The 26057-nt window shown below is 36.8% G+C and overlaps 1 protein-coding gene across 3 annotated transcripts in view; it reads left to right on the top strand.

The window, feature by feature from the left end:
• The first annotated feature begins 16099 nt into the window (after nucleotides 1-16099).
• Nucleotides 16100-26057, top strand: part of LOC106054255 (uncharacterized) — a 55059-nt gene continuing 45101 nt past the window's right edge. The window contains exons 1-2 of one of the 3 annotated variants that reach the window (XM_056005433.1): nucleotides 16100-16605; nucleotides 16661-16693. The gene's annotated coding sequence lies outside the window, so the exon portion shown is untranslated. Of the gene's footprint in view, nucleotides 16694-26057 lie in introns of all 3 variants that reach the window. The other 2 variants (XM_056005435.1, XM_056005432.1) reach the window with 2 other exon arrangements.

Below are 26057 nucleotides of genomic sequence, written 5' to 3'. Positions count from 1 at the left end.
GTGACAAGACCCCATTTATATGTGACGAGATGTTAATTAGTTATTATTTGGCTTGTTTATTTATGTCTAGGGGAAATTTTATTAATTTTATCCCGCTCACATATAAGCTTTTGTACAGGCACACCGCAACTAACAGTAAGAACAGACCAATATTGTACGTTTATAAATGAAATAATTTAATAAATGAAAGTTTACAAGAGATAAATGATCAATTAAAATTATAATTAAGAAAATAAAAGAAGTAAAGGTGCTAATATCTAAAATAACTGTTCATCATGGATTGCTAATTATTGAGTGATTGGAGGAGAAGAATGTTCCTATGTCTGCTACTTATTTTTCTTAGCTGCTAGCTCCTGGGTCGTCTTCTGGCGGTCGTAGGACTGGCACTCAGAAGGATGAGTCATCCGGCTCTGTCTTAGGACGTCGGCTCGGGATATCCCTATGCTGTAGGCAAGCTGGCTCTATAGGTGAGGCCGCTGCCTGTTTAGCCATAGAGATGGTTGGTGCTGCAAACTAAGTTGTAGTGGGACGATCTCTCAGCTGTGATCTCTAGCTCGTAGAGAGCCGTGCTAACTCAACACCAGTTTATCTTCTGCAGCAAAGGTTGCTCTAATCTGTCGGCATTGGGCAATAACTACTGGGCAGTGGACAGTTTGGGCCAGGTACTGGGCAGATGATACTGGGCAGTATAGGGCACTGTGGACACTGGGCAATATGTTAGGGCCAAGGACAGTAGGCAATGCCTTCTTGCTAACAGGTATGTAATTGGGGGGGGGGTGTATCTGGTGTGGTCTGCCTCGGTTACAGCTTTCTATGGAGATCTGGTAGTTGTAGCAATCGTGTGTAGTAACCAGAGGTAGCAATCAGGGGTAGCAATCAGGGGTAGCAACCAGGGGTAGCAACCAGGCTGGGGATAAGACAGACAATTAGGAACCTCCTAAAGACATTGAGTAGGGATTCCCATATGCCTTGCAATCATTCAGATGTAGGCATTGGTATCAATCCCAATAAGGCACTTAAGACAATCATGTATAAAACTTTAAAGTACGTATACAACTCAATAACAAAGGATATAAGTACGATAACCACAATTAATGGGCTATAATACAATGTAGGATGATACTAGTCAAGATTCATCCATTAAATTTGATTACGACGATAAGTAATCAGTTACAGTAAAATGGGGAATGAGCATATTATATACTAAAGGATAAGATGAAAATAAAACATTAGGGATATGGCTACAGTAATAAGAGTTTGATATAGTTAATCAAAATTACATTCATCCAAGGAACTATAAGTTCACAAGGGTGGGAGACATAATAACATGTATGAGGGATATACAACGGAAATGGGAAATAACTAATTTCACGTGGGCTCTGTAAGTTTAGAGCACTGCGATCTAAGTTCTTAGACAGTACTTAGATTCACTAGAGGGTATTGTTTACATCCATCACTAAAATACGGGAATGGAGAAACATAACAAAATCAAATATAATAACTATGGTTTCAAATGTAGACAACCATAGCGGCATTAGTAATACTATATGAAGATATAGTATCGACATGAAATAGTACAATGTATATACATAATAAAGTCATAATGTAATGACGGGGAACGTGGTTGTGTACTAATGTGTACTCACACATTCCTATAAGATAAAATGAGTATAGTAAAATGTTTACACTTACCCGTTTGTCCCTAATGAAATCTCACAACTAAACTTCCTAACAGAGGAGACTGCATGAATCCTAGCGGGCCTAATTTGGAATGCTTTGGTCCCTCTCTATATATAGATGGGACTTTTCGTTTAACGGGTGGGGAAGAAAGCTAGCTGATTTTCTCACATGTATCGATGTACCGGAGATGTCAGGCGTCAGGTCAGATTTATGGTCAATATTCGTTGCCTACCGTGGGAGTAAAGTCTTAAGCGAATATGTATCTGTCCAGCCCGAGTGCAATGCTATTCTTAGAGCGATGTGTATCCTGCGGGGGGGGGGGGGGGGGGGATAGGTGTGAAAAGTTATTAGGCCGCGGAGCGACTTGTGTGCTGGTCACCTGTCCAGCGGTCAATAATTAAAAGTTAGCCCTGGAGAGGCTAGTTAATGTTTTATGTCGAGATTCGTCCCGTGAGAAACGTGCGAGGGGGGATAAATCCTACAAGAAATTAGTTATGGGTGGACAAGAAAATAATTGTTTTAAGTTAAAAATTAAAGTTTCTCACGGTTTGCTGGGAAAAACTAAAATGAACTTATGTATGCAAGTTTCGTATCGTCACACACCTCAGTCAGCAGCCAGTGGGCTCAATCTTCCCACCTCAGTTAGCAGCTAGTGGTCCTATCTGTGTACCTCAGTCAGTAGGTCCAATCTGTGCACCAATCAGCAGTCAGTGGTACAATCTGTACACCTCAGCAAGCAGTCAGTAGGTCCAAACTGTGCACCAATTAGCAGTGAGTGGTCCAATCTGTCCACCTCATCCAGCAGTCAGTATGTGGTGTGTTTGTGTGTGTGGGGGTTCCTTCCTCCATATATTTATATGTGTGTGTGTGTGTAATTAATCTTTATTACAATACGACCCTTCATTCTTTCGGAAAACGTTTAGTGTATCCTAGAATAGGTTTTTTTTCCCTGAGTAAGTGGAAAGACAGTAGACACCCAACTCTTGCCAGCCAGAAGGTCTGGGGGAGCGCTCTGAGCTCCCCAAGCAGGGTCCGGGGCGGAGTCCCGGCGCCAAGCAATATTTCCGGTATTTAAAACAAAACAAAAAGCATATTCTGAGGTATCTACAGCGCATTATTCTGCTATTAAAAATTTTAGTACAAAAATCAAGTCTGCTATTCAATGCAATTTATTAATGGAGAGAGTACTAGAGAAAAGAGAGAGAGAGATGCGAATAGAAGTAATATAGAAAGAGAGAGAGGGAGAGAGACAGCAAAGAAAAATATTCTGAAAGCCTGATGCAACGATTACAGCAGCACTGAGCTCAAAGAATAATCGACATAGGGAAGAATCGAAATGACAATGTTTCCAAACAATGAATACCTCATGTAGGACATACTCTACTCTAACTTCTCACCTCGATCTGCTCAATGCGTAATCGATATCAATAGCCAATAATGAAGTGCGTTTTACTGGTCCTTCCACCCATCTTCACCCCGACATAATAGTAAGAGGAGAAAAGAAATCTATAACAAATACTGCTAAAGTATCGATCTCAATGATTTTCTTCTTCCACTTTCTTTATGTATTAAATAAAAAAAAAACAATAGAAATTTCTCAATGTCGCTCTTAAACCGTTATCAAAGGGACCCTAGGCTTGAAGTACAATTATTTATAATACATGTTAGGGATGAAAAATAAAAGTTTCCCTTTCAGACCTTGCGATCTCTGGGGCAGATGATGTTAAGATGGCCATCGGTTAACAAGCAGGGTGTTATGTGGCCAGCACAACGACCAACCGCCTTTAGGTACCCATTAGAGTTGGATGGATTCAGGGGCGCCCTAAAAATCCTGAAATTCAAAATCCCAGTCTTCACCGAGATTCGAGCCCAGAACCCCAGGTTCGGAAGCCGAGCGTTTAACCACTTAGCCACCGCGCCCCCTTTATGTTAGTGTTAGTAATAAAAAATGTTAAAGACGCGACCATCTCACTAATTATGTTACTCACTAAAAGAATATTTCTATTTTGTTTGAAATACTTGCGTCAAGTTCCTGAGTTACGTCACAGGACAATAAATGTGCAACGCAATTTTACAACGTACATCACGTGTGTGTGTATGTGTGTGTTATCGCGTGTGTTGACATGTTTGTATTGGCTGATGTATTCTGATGTAACCACGAGTAAGACTTTCGAAGACGAGTTTTCACGATGAAAGAATTAGGCCCTACAAGTCGGAGACAAATTGTTAGAATTACGTGTGTGTGTTTTTAAGGGATTTTAAGTTGTTTTTACAACACCTCTGTTCAAGTCAACATATTTTCCTAGAAATTTAACAGTTAATGTTTATCGCTAGCTCATTGGCCACTCTGGGAAAACTCTAGTTTGACCTTTATGATTTTTCAAAGTAAAAAAAAAAGAAATGAATTTAATTTTCGCTAGAGAACTAGGGTCTAGATCTAGATCCAACATTGGTTTTAAGTCGCGTTGGGGAATATCTGAATTTAAGGCATTATTAATTCAAGAGATTAATAAATTAATGTTTAGGAAAATGTATTGTTAATAAAAGTTAAGTTTTGTTTTCGTTTGAAAAGAAATTGTATTAACAAGGTAACACTTTTTAAACTGTTATGGTAAAACTAAATGTCTGAAGCTACAAGTCCACAGCTATTGTACATAACAATGTGCTGGCTGTGCACCACAGTTCTATATGAACACAGAACTTTACAACGCAATTCTATACTATACCCTTAATCTATATCTACACTGAAAGAGTACATTTCCTGTCCATTTAGGAAATAAATCTATACAGCAAAATGATTTTATTGACTTGATTGCTGACAATTTTCTATGGAGAGGTACAGGATGAAGTAAATCCAAGGTAATTATTTAGTGTATTCGTCTACTTAGTCAGTGGCTAACAGTTTAATAGAGAATAACCTCCTGACATTTTTACTTTCACTAAAGCAAGTCAGGACTGGGAGGAACAGGAGTGAAGGATTACATAGAAACCGATTCGTCACCTCGATTGTTATTTGGAATTCAGTTTAAAGTTGCCGAGTTCCACTTTGGATATTCCAGTTCTCCTTTCCTCAACAAGCTTGATTTTGTCCGTTGGAAGTTTAATATTTTTTTTTTTAGTGTTTGCGTTCAATTTATATTTTGCTGTTTGCGTTTAATTTCCATTTGGTGTTAGTGTTTAATTTCCATTTGGTGTTAGTGTTTAATTTCCATTTGGTGTTAGTGTTTAATTGTTATATGTATCGTTGTCTTTTTTTAATTATGTTAAATTTCTAGTTCATCTTTTGTAGAAAAAAAAAGTCAAAATGGTCTATGATTAAGTTGCAAGACATCGAACATTTTCGATTCTGCTAATCGCCCTATGGGGACAGAACGCCAGAGTCCGAATAAAGATTAATTTAAATGAAAACATTTACAGAGTAGTGCAATGATCGCCCTTCCCTCCCCACATAGGCTACATATAACGTTATTTATTATTGAAACGAAAGAAGTTTGTACAATTTCTCTTCATTTGTAACAATATATATGTCAGTGCAAAATATCAGTGTGGACGAAAATCTCCTCAAACTCTAATCGTTGCAATGGATTCCGCAGAATTAATTATACACTGGAACTTTCAGTAGCCTGAAACAAGTGCGCAAACTCTTTTCTAATTATGTTTCATCAGCAACAGCTTCACTGGGATAGAAAGTACATACTGGTTTAAGTTTTTCAAATGGCATGCAATTAGACGCATATTATACACGTGTCAGAGTCACCAAATAATAAGTGTCAAGGTTGTTTCAATTCTACAAACAGTACACATTGCGAGAAACAACTGTAATTTTCAAGCTGAACTAAAATTAGCCAAGGTGTTACAGATATAAAGAGATCTTTCCAATACACGTTTTTTTTTCTCTCTCTATTGCAGAGCTCAATTTTAGAGAGAATATAAATACAAGAGGAGACAAATACAAAGATCAGTCAAAAAGATTCAAGCTTCACATTAAGTCTACTTTTGCGAATCTATTTTATGAAATTTAATTATATTGTGTATTTTTAGTGTGTATTTAATTATTTGGTGATTTTTACTTGGAGAGTCTTATTTTTTTTACTTCGTAAAGAGGAATTCTGTTGTTTTTTTCCACCTAACCAGGACGTCAGGCATACTTTCCACTTTGGGTATATCAGATTTAACTTCTGAAAATACAATGACATAATCACAAAATATTTTTTATATATATATATATAATATTAATTTTGTATTAATTTATTTATTAAACTTTCCTGGCAACACCTTTTAGAGAGAAATTTGTTATAGCTCTAGACTAAAACAATGCATCTTTGAGATTACAAATATTTTTATCACTTGTTTTTGTTTGACGCAATTTCATGCTTTTAGTTTTAGTTTTCTCAATACACTATAATCCTATCACTTGTCTGGACCAGTTGGAAAAAAAATGTGGTAGAAAGAAGGTAGTATCGGGTTGATCGCTTTTTAAAAAAAGTGAAAGAGACGAATTTGAAATCGAGAGCTTAAGCCTCACCAGCCTTCTCAAGCCAGCACGTTAACCACAATGCCATGAAAATGCTTATGATAATAGAAGGTTTTATAGTTATTAATTGTTAGTTTAAAACTTTTTTTCTCTACAAAGTATAAAGGGGACTTATTCAACTTGTACCACCTTATTAGTCAAGTACTATTTCTTTCCCTTGTTCGAGATACCAAACAAAAATAATAATTATCAGTACTTAATAATCTAACTGGTTATTTTTTTAAATAGATTATTGCGGTGTTTTTTTGTTTTTTTTTTCAGGTAAAAGAAATAATTGTGCAAAGCTTCTGCTAGGTCCTAGAATGGGTGTGGGAGAAATAACGTGTACACACTTTTTACCTGACAGACAGACAGAGTGAGCTGATCTAAACATTGTAAAAAAAAAAAGGTAGACAGTCTGGACATGATGAACGTTGCTGGATCGAGGACCTAGGGCGAAGTTGTCGTTGTATGTGTGTTTGTATGTGTTTACTGTGTTTGTCTGTCTGTGTGTAAGGGGGTGAGGACAATTGTTATTAGCAACCAACAAAAACTAGAGTGTGCTGTATTCTGTGTTATTTGCCATAGTACCCTCATACCACGCTTCAGTGCACCCTTGACTAATGTTCTAATTCCACTTCCCCGATATACAATAAGGGAGGTGGGAGAATAAGGGAGGGGAAATATATCTAAAATAGCTTTGGGACACCATTGTAATGTCAATTTTCAGTAAGTGAGCTTTCACAGTTTACAAAATAGCCTTCGAAAAGTAGAACTGTTATAATCTCAATATAATCTCACATCAGGAGTATGAATTATGACTAAATTATAATCTCAATATAATCTCACATCAGGAGTATGAATTATGACTAAATTATAATCTCAATATAATCTCACATCAGGAGTATGAATTATGACTAAATTATAATCTCAATATAATCTCACATCAGTAGTATGAATTATGACTAAATTATAATCTCAATATAATCTCACATCAGGAGTATGAATTATGACTAAATTATAATCTCAATATAATCTCACATCAGGAGTATGAATTATGACTAAATTATAATCTCAATATAATCTCACATCAGGAGTATGAATTACGACTAAATTATAATCTCAATATAATTTCACATCAGGAGTATGAATTATGACGGAAGTTATAATCTCAATATAATCTCACATCAGGAGTATGAATTATGACGGAAGTTATAATCTCAATATAATCTCACCGCACCACAAACAAAGAGAATAGAGACATGATTAGTCCAGCGATTGGACCCCACGATGTCCTGCTAACTTCTGTCAAAAAACGCAAACTAAAACTCTATGGTCATATCACAAGGTCCTCAAAGACAAAGACCTTCCTTCAGGGAACAGTACCAGGAAAAAAGAAGAGGCAGACAAAGAAAGCTATGGGAATACAACATAAAAGAATGGACGGGTCTGTCACTTAAAAAAAAATTATTTCCATGGCAACAAATAGAAAGAAAGACGGTCAACAGATCTTGTGCGATGCCCCAACGGTTTAACAGACTACGATATAATTATGGCCAAAATACAAATTTTATTCTTTTTACTGATCTACTAAAATTTCAGTAAGTAATAGTAAGTATACAGAGGTCCATAGTATATATAAAAATTAACCCTTTTTTAAATTCACTTCCTCTGTTTTGTGTTGTGTCTGTTGTATTTATGTGTATGTTTCCGTCGTGTTCTTTATAAGAGTCTCCACTTTATATGAGAAAAGACTCCTTGTAATCACAATACATTTCTAGAGGGATCAATAAAGTAGTCTTTGTCTTAGTCTTACACGGTTTGAGAATCAGTGATAATAACAGGCAATTGTTATGTGATTGTTATGTGATTAAATTATATCAGGCAAAATTTTGAATTCATTCTATTTGTGTTTTTCTCTAATTTAATATATACTTATTTCCAGAGGAGTAAAGTTGATAATGTAAGTGTGCATTTGGAACGGGAGGTTATAGTGGACCAGAAACAGGGCTCCTGGGAAAAACTACTACCTGACAAAGGGGAGACCATGGGAGATAATCGGCAAATAAATATTAAATTATTTTTTTTTTTGCTCCTGATTGTTGACATAACGCGAGAGAGGAAATTAATTATCTCTTTATTAATACTCAACGAACCGCTTTTTTTTTTTTTTGCTTGTCATGGTCTTTGGCCCAGTTTCATTACAGAGGTTTTATGGACTTCAGAATTGTTATCTATCTATCTATCTATCTATCTATCTATCTATCTATCTATCTATCGTATACGACACATAAATGTCTAATAGTAGAAAATGATACTTCCCTTTTTGAAGTACTGAATAACTCTTTCCAGCGCGTTGAATGGAGACACATGATACAAACATTCTCTCCCCCTTGTTATATTATTTCCACAATTGGAAAGATTATGTGTGTGAGAAAAGTGAAAGAGAATGGTATAAGAACTAAAGCTAGATTTAAAAGTAAGAAAGAGAATGGTATAAGAACTAAAGCTAGATTTAAAAGTAAGAAAGAGAATGGTATAAGAACTAAAGCTATATTTAGAAGTGAGAAAGAGAATGTTATAAGAACTAAAGCTAGATTTAGAAGTAAGAAAGAGAATGTTTTAAGAACTAGAGCTAGATTTAGAAGTAAGAAAGAGAATGTTATAAGAACTAGAGCTAGATTTAGAAGTGAGAAGCAGAAGAATTGTTAGAAGGTGTATTTGGGATTGTTTTTGTGGTGAGGGGAGCGAGGCGGGTACATGGGGCACTAGAATTTATGGACCAAAATCCTATGTATAGAAGCTTACACTGTGGGCCATTCTATTGGAGGAAGAAAAACAAAAAGGTGTGTTAGGGGGGGGGGCTGAACTAAATAAACAACATATAGCTTAACAACTATTTAAAAAAAAAGAGTACCAAGGGTTCTGTGGTTTAAGGGCACTTTTTCGAGTCTCTAATTAATTAATGATGAGGTATAGTTACAATTTTGAGTATTTTGAGATCCGGTAACATATCAACGGGCCTACCTTGCAGGTTAAGCTAGTTTTGAAGCAACTTCTGTATTATATAAGATAAGATAAATGTATATAGTATAGAAGTTGAATTACTTATTGTCACTCAACTTATATTGCCAGCTCTGCCACCTCTAGGGTAGAGGTCATTTAAGGGAATAGATTTGGGTTTAAATAAGAGTAGCTCACACAGGAGCTCTTCCGCCCATTTCAGTGACTCTTTACCTTCAATGAACACGTTCATAGGAGAGACAGGTCATCTTTTTGAAACAAGATTATCGTGACGAATCTTTTCTTAACAAAACCAAAGTTTGATACCTCCTGCTTGCAAGCTCATACCTCACCATATATATACAAATACAAGTAGCGTAGCGATGGTGGTTTGGGAGGCGCTGGGCGCACTAAGCATCAGTTGAAGAGAGACATCGAAACTTCCTTTAAATATATCGGCTAGATGATTCATTCCCGAATATCGCCATCTTGATTCTCATACCTCCGGCCAACCTTTTTTGTAAGCTAAATGTAACAACATAAGAGAGTTTTTTCCAAACTAAAACTCGTTCCGAAGAGAAGTACCAATCTGCTATTAACTATGACAAATCTATGGTTTCATTAAGTTGTTAATTTTGTCCATTGAGCAAGAACTCGGAAAAACAGTAATTTCACTAAAATCACTGCTGGGTGTCAGACAGAAGGTACAATTTGTTGAGTTAGGGGACCTTCGGACAAAATACACGTTGCTCAAAAAAAAATCGTTCTTTTTTTTATTTCGTTTTTTTCTTTAGGGAATTAAAAGAGCTGGCGAACCAGGCATCATAGAACCTTGCTACGCCACTGCACCACACACAGAGAAAGAGAGAGAGAGAGAGAGAGAAAAGAAAGAGAAAAAGAGAAAAAGAGAGAGAGAAAGAGAGAGAGAGAAAGAAAAAGAGAGAAAGAAAAAGAGAGAAAGAAAAAGAGAGAGAGAAAGAGAGAGAGAAAGAAAAAGAGAGAGAGAGAAAGAGAGAGAGAAAGAGAGAGAGAGAGAGAGGGAAAGAGAGAGAGAGAAAGAGAGAGAGAGAGAGAGAAAGATAGAGAGAGAGAGAGAAAGAGAGGGAGAGAGAGAGATCCCCTTACCCACACATAACAATAAGCACCATGCTACGAAATATTATTCTCTACTCATGTTTTGTTCCATTCTTTTAAAGATGTGAACATTCACGTCTCATCATTTGTGTGGGTGTTTTTATGTCAGCGTTGGGTGGGGCAATGACGGAAGCCTAGTCCAAAACTTCAATCTGATATAATCTCAGAATAAACGCTTCTGTTAAATCATGGAGCGTGGTCGCCTATTTGATCCGGATCACTTTATGTCTTGAATGTGAAATCAGACTGGCGTAAAGGCTGTGAATTATATTTATAGTTTATGTCACTTTGACACGATTTAAAACATCCCTGGTCGGGATGGCTGCCTGGTCCTGGGCTGTAGTCACGGTGGTCTCACATTTCTCCTGACATTCTGAAGGAAGATTGGTATAGGACAGGGATTCTCAACCTGCGGGTCAGGACTAACTTAGGGGTGGAATGACAAATTGCCAGGGGTCAATTAAGACCCCCCCGGAAATTTGGATTTTTGTCCATTTATCATTTGCAAGTTTGTTTGTTTTTTTTTCCATTCTAACGTGCTGTAACAAGTATATTTGAACCGTACTTGGTATTCAAACTATTTCATATCCCGTTCTGTTCGAGATCGTGTTGCGCATTCTTCTTCCATTTCCAAGAAAAAATCAAGTTTTTCCAGCTTGTTAGTTATTAAGCCCAAATTCAGAAACAGACGTGATGCAGAAGATGACATTCTTTGTGCTACTGAATTCCTGATATGTTGGTACAGAAACAAGCTCAAACTTCGCACTACCATTGGTGTGTTTGTAAATACTGTCGAACAGATAATTTCTGTACCAATGTAGTTTACTGTATCACAGTGGCGTAGCTAGGGTAGTTGATGCCCTGTGCGGCAGTTCCTCATGATGCCATCCAAAAAAAAAGTTGTAAAACAACGAAAAGTTTCTTATTTCGAAATAAAGTATATTCATTATGTATGCTTTACTATTTCGCAAAGAATCGATTTTACAAAAAGATAATAATGGATCATCCGAAACATGTAAAACATTTTACAAATACTTTTATGGAAATCATTTATTTTTCAACTAGGATTTGTGTTTGAGTTTTGGGCACATCGGCACAATTTAGGCCATGTCGTGCCCTTGTTCAATTAGGTCTTGTTATGGCGACTAAAGTTCATATTTATCAGCCATATCATGACGTTGTTCTCATGGGGTTATTATTTCATGAACAATACGTTCCAAGGAAGGTATTTCCAGCAGTAGCTCTTTCTTATGTGTTGATAGAAAATATATCTTCATCTTTTTTCGCCTTGCATTGTTTTCTTGTGGCCAATACGTCTATTGAGGCTCACCATGACAATGTACCATAAATTTTGATCCAGATTTTAAGTGCACTATGGAAAATAATCGAGAATTATTTGCTTTTAAACTTTCTATATCATTTTGTGTGTGTGTTATCGTGAGCACTTATATTACAATAAATTCCTTTTTTGTTGGGACATGTACGTATTTGGTCTCTCAGGAATGGATCCTACTTGGATAGTAATTTCACTCCAGGATATTTCTTTGATTTTGTACTGCCAATTCTTCTTCAACTCGTTCGCGAAGCCCACGGAGAGCCAGATTCTGATTTAAGAGAAAACGCTCGATGTCCAAGATTCTCAACAGATAATATCTCCACATTTTTCCCTCTTGCTTATTTAAATTTTGAGTCTTGTTGTCATTATTGTTGCTTAGTCACAAACGAACTTCAAGTTCCCTCCAAGTAAGTGATGTGTATCTTGGCCACCTTACAAGGAAGCTTGAGTACGAATCCCGACTCTAGCAGGCTTGTGTTTGCTGAGCGGTTGGAAAATCTTCTCCTAGATACCTCCACTGGTCCACATAAGAGATTGGACCATTGGTAATTGAGAAATACACCATTATAAACTTGTCATGTGCATTGCATTGAACAATAAAGTGACATCATGTAAGGCTTTAAGAAAAAGTATGTTGCATTCAGAGATTTATATAAATCTGAAAGCATTTGATTCAAGCAGGTCCACAGCTTACATTTATTTAATTTAAGAAAGAATATTGGACATAACAAATAACAAATAACCAAAATAATTAAATGTTGTTTTTTATGTCATTACAATGTGCAATTTTACTGAGAAAGTTTGTCCTCAGTTTGATGCCCCCCACCACTTGATGCCCCGTGCGGCCCGCACCACCCGCACATTGCTAGCTACGCCACTGCTGTATCATACTTCGCCATATTTGTCAATTTGTCACTTCAGTATCCCGTATATGTATATTTGTGAATACGCAATGGGCTATGTTGGACTAGTCCGTTTCGTTTCTTTGATTAAAAAGTATTGGCCCGGAAGTCGCTTTTTTCCTTATATATCTTTGTATTTTTCAGTTCTCTTTTTAAATTAAACTGACATTATTATGCTATCATTTTAAGTGTGCCTGATAGAGAAAAAAATTCTGCACAAAAATACGGGTAGTTGGGATCAAACCCGATAGAGGCTATAAAAAGAAAAGACCTGAAACTAGTGCGTGAAACTACACATTTACAGTACTTTATTTGATGAGTATTTTACCCAAGATCTGTGTTGTTGTTTTTTAGGACTAGCTTATTTCAAGTAACCGGCATTTTCCGATACACAAAATAATTGTTGAAAAAAAATTTATTGTGATTTTAAACTTTAAATGATTACTTAAAAAGGTGTTACTCTAATCAATTTTGAATATTAATTTGTTATGAATGTCACTGTCTATTTTGTGTCTGTTCTAGTTTCTTAAATTTTTCTTGAGTTAAAGGGTCATGTTTTCTCCTAATGGGTATACCTGATTTCTCCAAGCAGCCTTTGTAAAATATTGGTCCTAAATAATGCTATGTTCATAAACAAAAAATCGCATGGCTGCATTATGATGAATGTAAGTGTTAGTTCAATATATTTTATATTACTAGGTAACTATAAATAACTGTATAAATAGACGTAAGTTTAATTTTTTTCTGTTAGACAAAGTCACATGGCAAATTTTTGTTTATATCCTTATTTTAAAAAGGAATAATAAATAGAATTATACAGTAAAAATAATCACTAAGTTTTTAAAATATTTTAAATAGTTTTGAAAGTCTAACTGATAAGATTACAAAGAGAGTTTGTGTTTTTACAAATGTACACAAGGTACACTATGTGTCAGTCCATCTCTTCTAATTGTTTAGCAATGTGTGTAAAAATGTAGGCTTCGATATTTTTAGCCTGAATTTAAGAAGTTACAAACTTCAAACAACTAATATATTGCCTCTTCCATAAAACTTTGTATTTAAAAAATAAATTTATCCAATGCTCGATATCCTGCTTGTATACTTATGCCCTATATAAATCGATCCGGTATCAATGTATTAAGTAGCAATAACCCCGCAAAAAAAAAAAAAAAATTAAATGAAAGAAGATTGAGACATACATTTTTTTTGACGGTACGCACCAGTACGGGGTACCGGCACCTTTTTTCAATGTCGGGAAAAATTATTACTTTTTTTTGTATTTCAATGTTAATTGTTAATTTAGTAGAAGTTGCAAGTTAGGCAATCTATCACTGAGTACCGGCACCTATTTTATTTTATACACAAAAAAAAAAAAGCACTTTATATACTTTCAGCCGACATGCCGTATTATTAACAACACCTATATGTGAACTTCTCAATCATCTAGAGTCTTAGACAGTCATTATTTTAGACTAGATTTAAGTAGAGTCTAATCCTAGTTAATCCAAGTTACTGAATTAGTGCTTCAGTCAACGCAAGTTACTGAAGTAGTGCTTCAGTCAGTGCAAGTTACTGAAGAAGTGCTCCAGTCAGCGCAAGTTACTGAAGTAGTGCTTCAGTCAACGCAAGTTACTGAAGTAGTGCTTCAGTCAGTGCAAGTTACTGAAGAAGTGCTCCAGTCAGCGCAAGTTACTGAATTAGTGCTTCAGTCAACGCAAGTTACTGAAGTAGTGCTTCAGTCAGTGCAAGTTACTGAAGAAGTGCTCCAGTCAGCGCAAGTTACTGAAGAAGTGCTTCAGTCAACGCAAGTTACTGAAGTAGTGCTTCAGTCAGTGCAAGTTACTGAAGAAGTGCTCCAGTCAGCGCAAGTTACTGAAGAAGTGCTTCGGTCAACGCAAGTTACTGAAGAAGTGCTCCAGTCAGTGCAAGTTACTGAAGAAGTGCTCCAGTCAGCGCAAGTTACTGAAGAAGTGCTCCAGTCAGTGCAAGTTACTGAAGAAGTGTTCCAGTCAGTGCAAGTTACTGAAGAAGTGCTTCAGTCAGTGCAAGTTACTGAAGAAGTGCTCCAGTTATGATTTCGCAGGACTTGGATCGCTACATAAGTCACCACACAGTGAAAACTATGGTTTGACAGCTATAATTTTTCAAAACATCTTAAGATTAAATTTGGCTTGTGTCTATTTGTTTCCGACACGATTTCAGCGGGAAATTCCGCAGGTACTCCAATGTTTCGTTGTATTCACTTCTAGTCAGTAAAGAGTTAAATAAATATGTACATGAACATTTGGCGCAACGTTATATGTAGACATCATGAGCTGGACTGTTCAAATAGAAGAACTTGGAGGTGCAAAGCTCGCTGGAAAAACTCTTTCCAAGAGTGAAGCCTTACAAGAAACAAGAAAACATTTAAAATATTTTTTTTTTGAAAAGGCAATACCTCCATTATTAAACTTCAAATAGGCTTAGAATAAAATAACTGTAAAAAAATATTTTTGTTTTTGGTTCAATTCGGGAATCGGGCCCATGACACCGCAAGCTGTTAGAAAAAAAAGTTTTGTCTGATTCGGCCAGCGAGGAAGGTATATTAATGTGATTATAGTTTATTATTTGGTATTTTCATTACATGGACAAAAAGATTTAACACTAGACCTAAAGTTCTGATTTAGATCTAGTCTAGGTCTATTTCTAGATCTGTATAGAATCTCTATTAGAGTTACTTTTAATGTAAGCAACGCTTTAAAAAAAATTCAATAAAATTGAAGCAACTTTAAATTTTGCTGTCATCTCATAATTGCGGTAATACATCTGATTGCGCCATGCTGGCTCTAGACCTAGATATAGTATTCAGCCAAATTTACATTCATTAATTTTTTACTTTTTTTTTACTAGAAAAAATTATTACGATCAAACTAGAGTTTAACCCGTGCGGCCAACCAGCTGGTAATTCTTTTTCTCAGCGATATACATCAACTGTTAAATTTCTAAGAAAATCGTCAGAGCCGTTTTTGAGATCAGTTGTCCGCCCAACCACCCAGGTTCCATGAAGGAGTGACTTGAATAGAGGTATTGTAATAAATAGTAAGAGAAATTATAGACTTAAGACCACTATCAGCTTTAATAAAGGAGGAATTGATTTTCTTTTCTGTTACTAAATACAGTAGCAATGAGTTGATTCGAGACATCAATAAACAAATGACTAGGCTATATGTAGAGAACCTCGAGGCTTAATAGCCCTAACCCTAACCCACGTGGTATAATGCGGCCGTCCCATTTGCTATCCCCAAACTCCGCTATTGTTTACCCAATAGTATGTAATGTGTCTAGCCAATCACTGATCTAGATCTACTTCTGTAACTAAATCTGCACACAAAGGGAGAAAACAATAATGCTTCCGGCACAATTCGTGATCTGTAGCACGGCAGACGACACCCCACCTCTTTTCCCCTCCCTTCTTTGTCCATGTCCTGAAACGGCCCGTAATTTATAATTGTAGGCGCCTTTTTTTTTTTCTCTTCTTTCCGTTTCACGCAACTTAGTGCATCGTCTGCTGTGTGCGTGGGTAGCCGTGCGACTGTGTGTGACCTTATGTAACGTAGGCCCGCTTTAATGAGTTAGCATTTGGACAGCCATTTGTTGATCTGAGTTTCGTTGCAAGTTGTTGAAGTAGCCTCCCCTTGTTAACAGTAAAGTACACTGTAGGATTAGGACAGGGACCCTTTCTTTTTTACCTTGTTTTTTTTAGTGCCAAGTTTTTCACTAGTAAATAAGTAGGCATAGAATGAAACAGTCTGGGTGGCTGATTTGTATGTTAGATAGACAGTAGACATTGATGATAGTGGGAGTTAGTTGTAAGAATACAATTTGTTTAGACAGTACAGTATATGGGAGCAATGAATACAGATCTAGATCTAATAGGATAAGTTTCTTCAGACAATTCACCAGGATGCGTCTGGTCTGTAAAACAAAAGGATATGACAATAAGGATATTTAATAGTTGACAGCAGTCGTACTTCAAGTTGTGTTCAGCTTGTGTTTAGGTTGTGTTCAAGTTGTGTTTAGGTTGTGTTCAAGTTGTGTTCAGCTTGTGTTTAGGTTGTGTTCAAGTTGTGTTCAGCTTGTGTTTAGGTAAGTTCGTTAAATAATTGAACTATTGAGCTGTTTTATCGACTCCATCAAACCAATAAAGATTCGTATGTGACCGGACATCTATAGGACAACGTTGGTGTTGGTTCCTGTATAGAGTCATCCGAAAATATATTCACACTAACGTCATTGTCTATTGAGAAATAAAAGCATTACGTTTCTTGTTTATCGTCTAGTATATTCCCCCCCCCCCCCTCTGGTTTTGTCGAGATTAGATCTTTAGATCTGAATGTATTGTAAATAAACACACACACACACAAGGTAATCTAATGACTGTATAGATTTTACTGCTTCAGATATTGCTTACTTCACCAATTCCCCTCCCACCTCCTATAATACACTCGCGCATAACCACGCTCAGCAGACAACAATGTATTATTTAGGGGAGATAATCAACTAGACGTGCTCAGTGGAATGAGTTAAAAAGAAACAAACTGCATTTGATTTACCACCGCCGAAGAGGTACTCATTTAAGGGTACTCAATCAAGAGAAAAACAACAATTCAGTAGCCTACTTTGTTATATACCAATAGCCAGATTTTACTCGCGGCCTGTGGGTCTTAGTTTGGGTATTACTAATCTAATGGATTGGATCTAGAACTATGTCAAACTTGGCTAATGGTCCTTTCAAATTTATTTTTTGGCCACGAAAATAAAAGTATAATTTCAAAACGGGTTTACCCGTTAAGCCGATAAATTCATATCAAATATAAGATGCTGTGAACAAGGGTTTACCCGATTTACTAAAAAGTTTCGTTCTTTAATAGAGATATTTTTTACCTCCCCTTCCACCCCACCCCCACCCCGGTTTTGGGAGGGGCATTAAAATATACACTACGGTTTCCGCCATGATCTAAGGGACATTCATGCCAAATTTTATCAAGATCGGTTAAATGATTTTGATTTCTATGCGGGACATACATACATACATACATACATACATACATACATACAAACATACAAACATACATACAAACATACATACATACATACATACATACATACATACATACATACATACATACATACATACTGTCACCGTGTTATTTTAAGATATTATGAATGTGGCTGTAGTTATGTTTGATGCCGTGCTATTATTGTCGGCTTCTTAATGTAGGCGTGGTGGTGACATTGGGTTCAAGTTACAAATCACAGAATAATGAAATGACGCTGGGTGTAGCAGACACAATAAGTTTAATATAACACCACATGGTGAATACAATATACAATTCGACCCAGGAATGGTCAGTATTAATCCAACAGAAATATCACCGATGTAAGAACTTAGTAACTATTCTATAACCAACTACTTTAAACATCTAACTCTACTGCTTATATATTAAGTGACTCAATACAAGTGCTTACTACCAGATCTCTATGTGGACTGACTGCCTTTAACTCTCTGGTTCACCTAAGCTCAAAAGTGTTCACCTTAGTGCAACATGGGTTGTGAATAAGATTCACAATATGGAATTAACATACACAATACAGAATTAGGGTTTCTACTCTATGGCACCAACTGTGAGGTGGTGACACATACATACATACATACATACATACATACATACATACATACATACATACATACACATACATACATAATACCTTACTTTCTGCTTTATATATTAGATTATATTGCCTGTTATCTGCACTGACAATGTTCTGTGATGTACATGTGATACTGGCTCCATAAAAGTAAGTGGAGTTGGAAGTTTTAGTGTTGCAAACGAAGCCCTCAAAAGTCTTATCTGCATTCACCATATTTTCATCACTTTGTTTCTGTCAATAATTATTGCACCTTAGTGCTGCTATTCTATGTTGAATGGCAGGTTTATGGGTCAATAAAATAGAAAAAATCAAAGTAAGATCAAGGATTTTTAAAAAAAAATATTTTTGTAACTCTGGGTAAAGCAATGGTAGGCTTAAAATTATTGGAAACGGCTGACTCGGTAACATCTGTTCAATGTATCAAATTAACACCGAGCCATAAACTAAAAGGAGGCGGTAAAGCGCTTGGCTTCTGTACTGGGGGTCCCGAGTTCGAATCCCGGTGAGGACTGGGATTTTTAATTTCGGGATCTTTGGGCGCCTCTGGGTCCACCTATCTCTAATGGGAAAGTAAAGGTCGTTGTGCTGGCCATATGACACCCTCGTTAACCGTAGGCCACATAAACAGATGACCATCATCTGCCCTTTAGACCACAAGGTCCGAAAGGGAAACTTTACTTTTTTAAAATAAAGGTATAAAACATTAAGCAATGAAGGATGTGGCAATGCGGATGACACGCACGAGGTGCATCTAAAGTTACAGAGAATACTGCTGAGACTATTGTGAAAGTGAACTGTAAATCTTTTGTTGTTGTTGATAGGATCATATTAATGTAATATATAAAACACAATGTAAGGAGTATGTATTGTTACGTATTTCTGATTCTTCTGGCTAAATGTACTAGTAGGTACACAAATAAAAACACTGCAAAGAACTTGACGACTCAACTTTCAGCTTCATATAACTTTATTGTCTATTAACAATTCGTCACTGTAACATGTAGCGTAGAAGACTGTACAATATCTGTCAGTTTACAGTTAGCTATACTTCGTTGCAATTCATCTCTTCTCAACTTGCATCGAGCCGTATTCCACAGAACAGACCAACGACACACTTCCCAGTGTCGCTCCTGGTCTCCCGAAGCTGAACCAAGTCGTACTCAAGTCTACCGAATCAGAGCCGCACACGTCTTACATCGACTGTATCGACTGTAACGGCTCAAGTCCACTGTAGTTCGCTATATAGACTTTAACGACAGTCGTCCACTCCAGTTAACACTACCCTAGTTAACACGTTTTACTACATCGTCTGTATCGACTGTAACGGCTCACTCACGACTGCCTTTCACATTAACTCTCTGGCTTATATAGAGTCCCTAATCGCTCCTCCAAAGTTGCACAAACACTGCTAGTATCTTCTGGAACAACACGTGAGGAAACGTCACATTCCTGTCTTTGTTTTTACATGTAGGTTCCAGAGAACATCGGCTGCAGTGTCATCTCGCTGGGGTCACACATAGTGACCTTTATCTATCACTGTTCATTCGTAACACTGCCCCCTTCTTAGATCTGTTCGTCCTCTGGAATAACACGTGAGGACACGTCACATCCTGTCTTTGTTTATAGATTCCAGAGAACACTGGCTGCTGTGTCATCTCGCTGGGGTCACACGTTGACCTCTACTTGTCACTGTTCATTTGTAACACTATGTATGTATGTCCCGCATAGAAATCAAAACTGTTTGATCATTCTTGATAAAACTTAGCATAAATGTTCCTTACATCATGGCGAAAACAGTGTATGTTTAATGTCCCTCTAACAACAGGAAAGCCCTAAAAATAAAAAAAAATAACAACTAAATGTAAATATATGTTAAAGAACGAAACTTTTTTAACAAATCGGGTAAACCCGTTTTCACGGAATTTTATACTTAATATCAATTCGTTGACTAAACTGGCAAACCCATTTTTACAATCTACTTTCATTTTTGTGGCAAATTTAAAAAAAATGATAAGGGAACATTCATCATGTTTAACATAAATATAACCCCAATCCACTAGATCAGTAATATCTTCATTACGATCTGCTTTTTTAGCCCCCAAAAGGGGAAAAGACGCTATTAGTTTTGTGCAAAATGTCTGTCCGTCTGTCCGTCCGTCCCGTTTAGATCTTGTAAACTAGAAAAGATATTGAGAATATAATAGAATTTTTTTTTTTAGGATTCGACTATGAGATTGAGCCTTTTCAAAACAATTATCTTATTTATTCCGAACCGAGGGTCCCGGGTTCGAATCCTGGTGAAGACTGGGATTTTCTACTTCTGAGTCTACCCAGCTCTAATGGGTACCTGACATTAGTTGGGGAAAAGTAAAGGCGGTTGGTCGTTGTGCTGGCTACATTACACCCTCGTTAACCGTAGGCCACAAAAACAGATGAACTTTACATCATCTGCCCTATAGACCACAAACTAGTTAGGCCAGGTTCACATCTAACTTTACATTCACTTTCACCTATCCTTTGATCTGCGGGACGGTTGGGGCACTACACAAGATCTGTTAACCTTCTTTCTCCATTCTTATCTCTCATTTGTCTTTGATATAATTTCACTCGGATGTTCTTTCTGAAAATATTGAAGCCTACCTGGGTGGACCACTGGTCGTGCTGGATTTATCGACGGTCGAAGGTTCAAACCCTGCCTGCTCCCATCCCCCGTCTTCCTACGGGAGGTTTGGACTAGGAAGTAAACTATCTTCAACTCTGAAGGATTATCCGAATTATGTAAAACATTTTACTTCGGTGGCCGATTTTGAGTTTATGTTTCCACACAAACTGTCTTTTGTAACCTTGTTTCTGAGGGGTTTGGTGGCGTTAATGTTTAGATCTAGGTAGTCATGTGAGATGTTAGTCTAGATGTAGGTAGTCATGGGAGATGTATGTTCTCCGTCTTGCTGTTAAACGGCGTTGCCAACATGGAGGCCTGTGTTTTGTAACCTAAGCTTCACATTTACACTCTAAAGACGTATTGAGAAACTTCAACTTCACATTTCTGAATTTCAGTTTAATGCATTTTTTTTTAAAGCCGTCATACATTTTTTTTGACATGTAACGAAATCAGTGGCTTAGGTGGGTGGCGGTGGTGCGAGGGGCGACACAAACAACGAAGAAATGTAGGGAAATTGTCGAAAATATTCCAGTTGTGTATCAATCATTGGTTGAAGGTCATTAGCTCTTGAATAAATTGTAACAAAAGAATATACAAAAGACACATAATGAAACCTTTACTTTGGAATGAACGTTTGCTTTCATACATTTAAGGGGAGAGGAGTAACATTAATAACAAATCGTCTCGGAAGACATTTACCCTAGCGACGCCTCTGAATACAATCACTCATTTACGATTCAGAGTTCCCCCCCCCCCCCAAAAAAAAAATAAAAAAAATATTGTAAACGAGACATTTTTTTATCGTGGCAAAAAAAAAAAAAAAGTTTCCCATGACTTATTGTTAATTTGATGCTAATGTATTTCATTTTGCAAAAACATAAATTATCTCCCTCTTACTTACATCCATAAGACATGTGAGAAATATTTCCTGATACCCAACTACCAGATCTAAGTCTAAGTAGCAGAATGCTGTTATGTTATTCTCAGATAGTATTTTCTGTCCATTTATAGCCCGGTTTTAAATGACTTTCGAAGTTTTCATGACAGGCGTTCATAGTGAGATTAAACTTTCTTTTTTTCAATAACCCTTTTATTTGGTTAAAAATGTGTTATGTTATAAATATGTGCAGGTATGTTAAAGTCAGACCATCTAAATAGTAGAAAAGTTTATTTAAAATGATTTAGTTTTTATACGTTTTGTTTTTTATTTATCGTCTAAATATCGGCGTCAAAACACTGTCTCCTTAATGATCGGCTTCAAAACGGCCGTCGCCATAATTTTCGGCGTCAGAATGGCTGTCGCTTTAATGATCAGCGTCAAAACGGGTTTGGCCAAAACGACGGCGCCAAACTACATACACCACCCCTAAAAGCAAACTTTATCTTTTAACTCCTTTCCATAGAATACGCCCCTGCAGTGAGTCCCTTCTCTTGACCCGTCACATGAAAGCTCTATCATAGCGCTTTAGAGAGTGAAGCAATGGGATCTGAACATGGTCATGATAGGACGAACAGTAAAAACACCACATTGGTATCTCTTATTACGATACAGCCGGTATTCCAGGAAGTAAAAACACACTTATCTGTCAGGTCTTCAAAGATTACGTGTCTTACAGTTTTAATGTTTCGTTTTGTAACACTCGAACTTAAAACAAAACAGATAACACACACACACGCAGATCTCCATACAGTTTCTCTTCTATGGGTATGTTTTGGGGTCAGTTTCTTGTTGTTTGTGATCGAATCGCAGAGAATAGAATCCATTTTATGTCTGAAAAACAAATATTCCAATTAGTCTAACTTATAGTTCACTTCACGGATATCTGAAACTGGAGCTTGGGATACCAGAGATTTCGTTCTTTTTAAAGCACATCAAATCTCGCTGTACTAAATGAGGGGGGGGGGTAACATGGTTGTCACGTGGTAGTCTCTGTGCGGTGCTGATTGAGGTGGTCCCTGGTGGCGTCGATGCGGAGTTTAGGTTCAACTAACTCGTAAGAGAATTTTATTGACAGTTACAATGATCTCTTTATCCAGAGTGTGTATGTGTGTTGGTATGACACGGGTGGGGGATGTACTGTGTGGTCGCTTTACATAGAAATGTATTTGGTTCATTCATTAATAAAGCAACAAGCCTCCACGCACACCCAAGCACGTAAACTCCAATAGCAAGGGACTTTCACCGCTTTGCCTAATTGTTCGGAACCAATGTCGTGTCTGATCATTATCTCAATCCCCCCCCCCCTGTTTTCATACGCGCATGAATACAATCCATTCATGAAAGTGTTTCATCTCGCCCACTTTTTTGATTGGCCATTGCTGCTGGCGCCCATGTAATGACGTCACAGCAATGGACTCTAGCCCTCCTATGTTTCGGATACCCATTTCTATTCAGTTCCTAGATGAAAAGATAATTTGCTTCAACTTGTGTCCTCCGACGTATTTGGCGGCCATTACAGCTACCAGCGACACTGATACAATAACAGAAACAGCAGAAATGACACGTCCATAGCCAACCCCAAACTCACAAATTAAGCCAGAGAAAAAGGGCAGTAATCAAGTCAGGCACTACTTCGACAAACATGGCGTTACTCCTACAACATTGATTCAACATTGCTGACATATTTCTACCTATTGACCTTCGTTTTAGTTGGTTTAAAATCCCAAGAAGGGAAAGGTCAAGGTCATTTCGGAGCACAAATTTTCACAAAATATTTCCATCTCGTTAGGTCATGGTTGGGGTTGTCATCTTGTTAGGTCATGGTTGGGGATGTCATCTTGTTGGGTCAGGTGATGTGCTCCTCTTGCTGTAGAGTAAAATAAGTTACTTATGGATTTCCACATGAAGTGTAGAGAGTTAAAAATGCAGGTACAAACCAGAAGGCAGGTAAAAAGAAGAAGGCTTGGTTAATTACTTGCCTTTTATTTCATGTTACCCCCCCCCCTCCGCCCAATTTCATTACTACCAGATATGTTTTAACTTAACAACCCTTTTTACAAAGCTTATATCAACTCACTCAGTCTGTCTGTCTGTATGTCTGTCTGGAAAAAAAGTGATTACACGTTATTTCTCCCACACCAATTCTCGGATCGAGCTGAAACTTGGCACAATTATTCATTGACATTGACAAGAAATGAATCAATAAAAAAAAAACAGTAACGAATCAGACAATAATTACTGATAATTCATTATCTTGTTTAATAGCAACAAGGGAAACTAATACTCCAGTAATCACAGATGTGGCTTAATTTGTTGGGTTTAGTCCCCTTAAGTAATTGCCAACGCTATTTCTCCCTCACGCATTCTCCGATCAAGTTTATACTTTAAAAAATTATTTATTGTACCAAACAAAACAACCCAAATAAACAAAATACTCAATTGATTGACTAAATATTGGTCATTAATAATTTTGATTTATAATTAAGGAAATAACGTATGTATTATTAGTAGCTCTAGTTTTAATGACGGTGCGTTTTTTTTTTGTTTTTTTTTTAAAGTTGTTTTTTTGTTGCTAGTTTTGCCCCTTCACTTTCTCTTCTTTGTTAGTCACATGTCTCTTATAGGCGAGTTTTCGTAAACCGAGACATATGTACTTTAAATTTGCCATTGCAGCTGATAGTATTATGTTACATTTATTCTACATCTTCATTTCGTGTACGTATATAATACAAATACTTCATAATTGTAAAAAGTGCTCCACATTGGAAGAATATAAGTATCTGTTGCCCCTTTGATCACATTTGCATTTATAATTTATTATATTACATTGAAAATAAATTATACGCATATATAAATGCGATCCATGGCAAAATAACTACATTATGTCCCTTCTGTAGTCAACACATAGGCACCACTGTACTCTGTAGTCAACACATAGGCACCACTGTACTCTGTAGTCAACACATAGGCACCACTGTACTCTGTAGTCAACACATAGGCACCACTGTACTCTGTAGTCAACACATAGGCACCACTGTACTCTGTAGTCAACACATAGGCACCACTGTACTCTGTAGTCAACACATAGGCACCACTGTACTCTGTAGTCAACACATAGGCACCACTGTACTCTGTAGGCTAAATAAAAATGTGTTTGCTGTATACTAAAATTCATAAACAAAAATAATAAAAAAGATTTATACAGTGTACGATATTAGTAGTGTTTGATTATGTTGTATTTTCATTTGTCTTCAAAATATTCAGCGCTATAAGGACTGTCGCCAAAATGACCGATGTTAAAACGGCTGTCGCCAGAATGGCCTGTCATAGTGACATACATTTACATAAAGATATGTTTAAATATGTCTGTGTGTGTGTGTATGCATATATGTTTGTGCAGATTCATTTGACAAATATAATCAGAATTAAACATAAATCTAGATGTCACATAGTCTGATTAGGTCTCTTCTGATACTGTGATTGCAGTTACTGATAAACTTTACTCAGTAAAGTCTCAGTTTTTAGAATGAAAAAAAAAATTGTATATTTTTTTATAAGTTAAATCGTTCACGTTGAGAAACGTTCACAAGCAATATATTTTAAACACGGTACAGGCGAGGGTTTATTCATATTTTCAAAAGCGCATTTAGTTTCAAGATTTATACGTAGAAGCCATTCAAAGACTGTCAGGAAAACTGCTGCGAGGAAAGGCACCTACACCAAATCTCACACAATAAATTGACACTAGTCTTAAACAAATGTGAGCCACAATAAAATGAAAATAAAATAAAAATTGTAAACTGTAAACATCGAACACGTGTGACCAAATCAAATCTACTTCCCACTATTTTTAGTACAAGGAGGCGTACAAGTTCAAGGCCATGTATTCACGTCTGTAGAATATCCTGCAAAAGATAACGCTATGAGTGACGATGGTCAGTGAAAGCGAGTCCGAACCCTATCAAGACCTATAGACACATAACCACGTGTCAGTTATCGAACCATCGAGAAAACAAACAATAATTAATAGCATCTCTCTCTCTCTCTCTCTCTCTCTCTCTCTCTCTCTCTCCACATTTCCTGAGTAGTTGATGATGTCTTAATGAAACAGCCTATTTTTAGAACAATGCGGTCGCCCCAGGAAAGCGAGTGTAAAGTTTTTCATATTCTTCAAATTTTAATGTTCTTTAGGGAGC

Source organism: Biomphalaria glabrata, chromosome 12 (genome assembly GCF_947242115.1).
Source record: "Biomphalaria glabrata chromosome 12, xgBioGlab47.1, whole genome shotgun sequence".
Lineage (NCBI taxonomy): Eukaryota > Metazoa > Mollusca > Gastropoda > Planorbidae > Biomphalaria > Biomphalaria glabrata.
The sequence above is the reverse complement of the archived record's forward strand: the minus strand, read 5'-3'. Positions and strand labels throughout refer to the sequence as shown.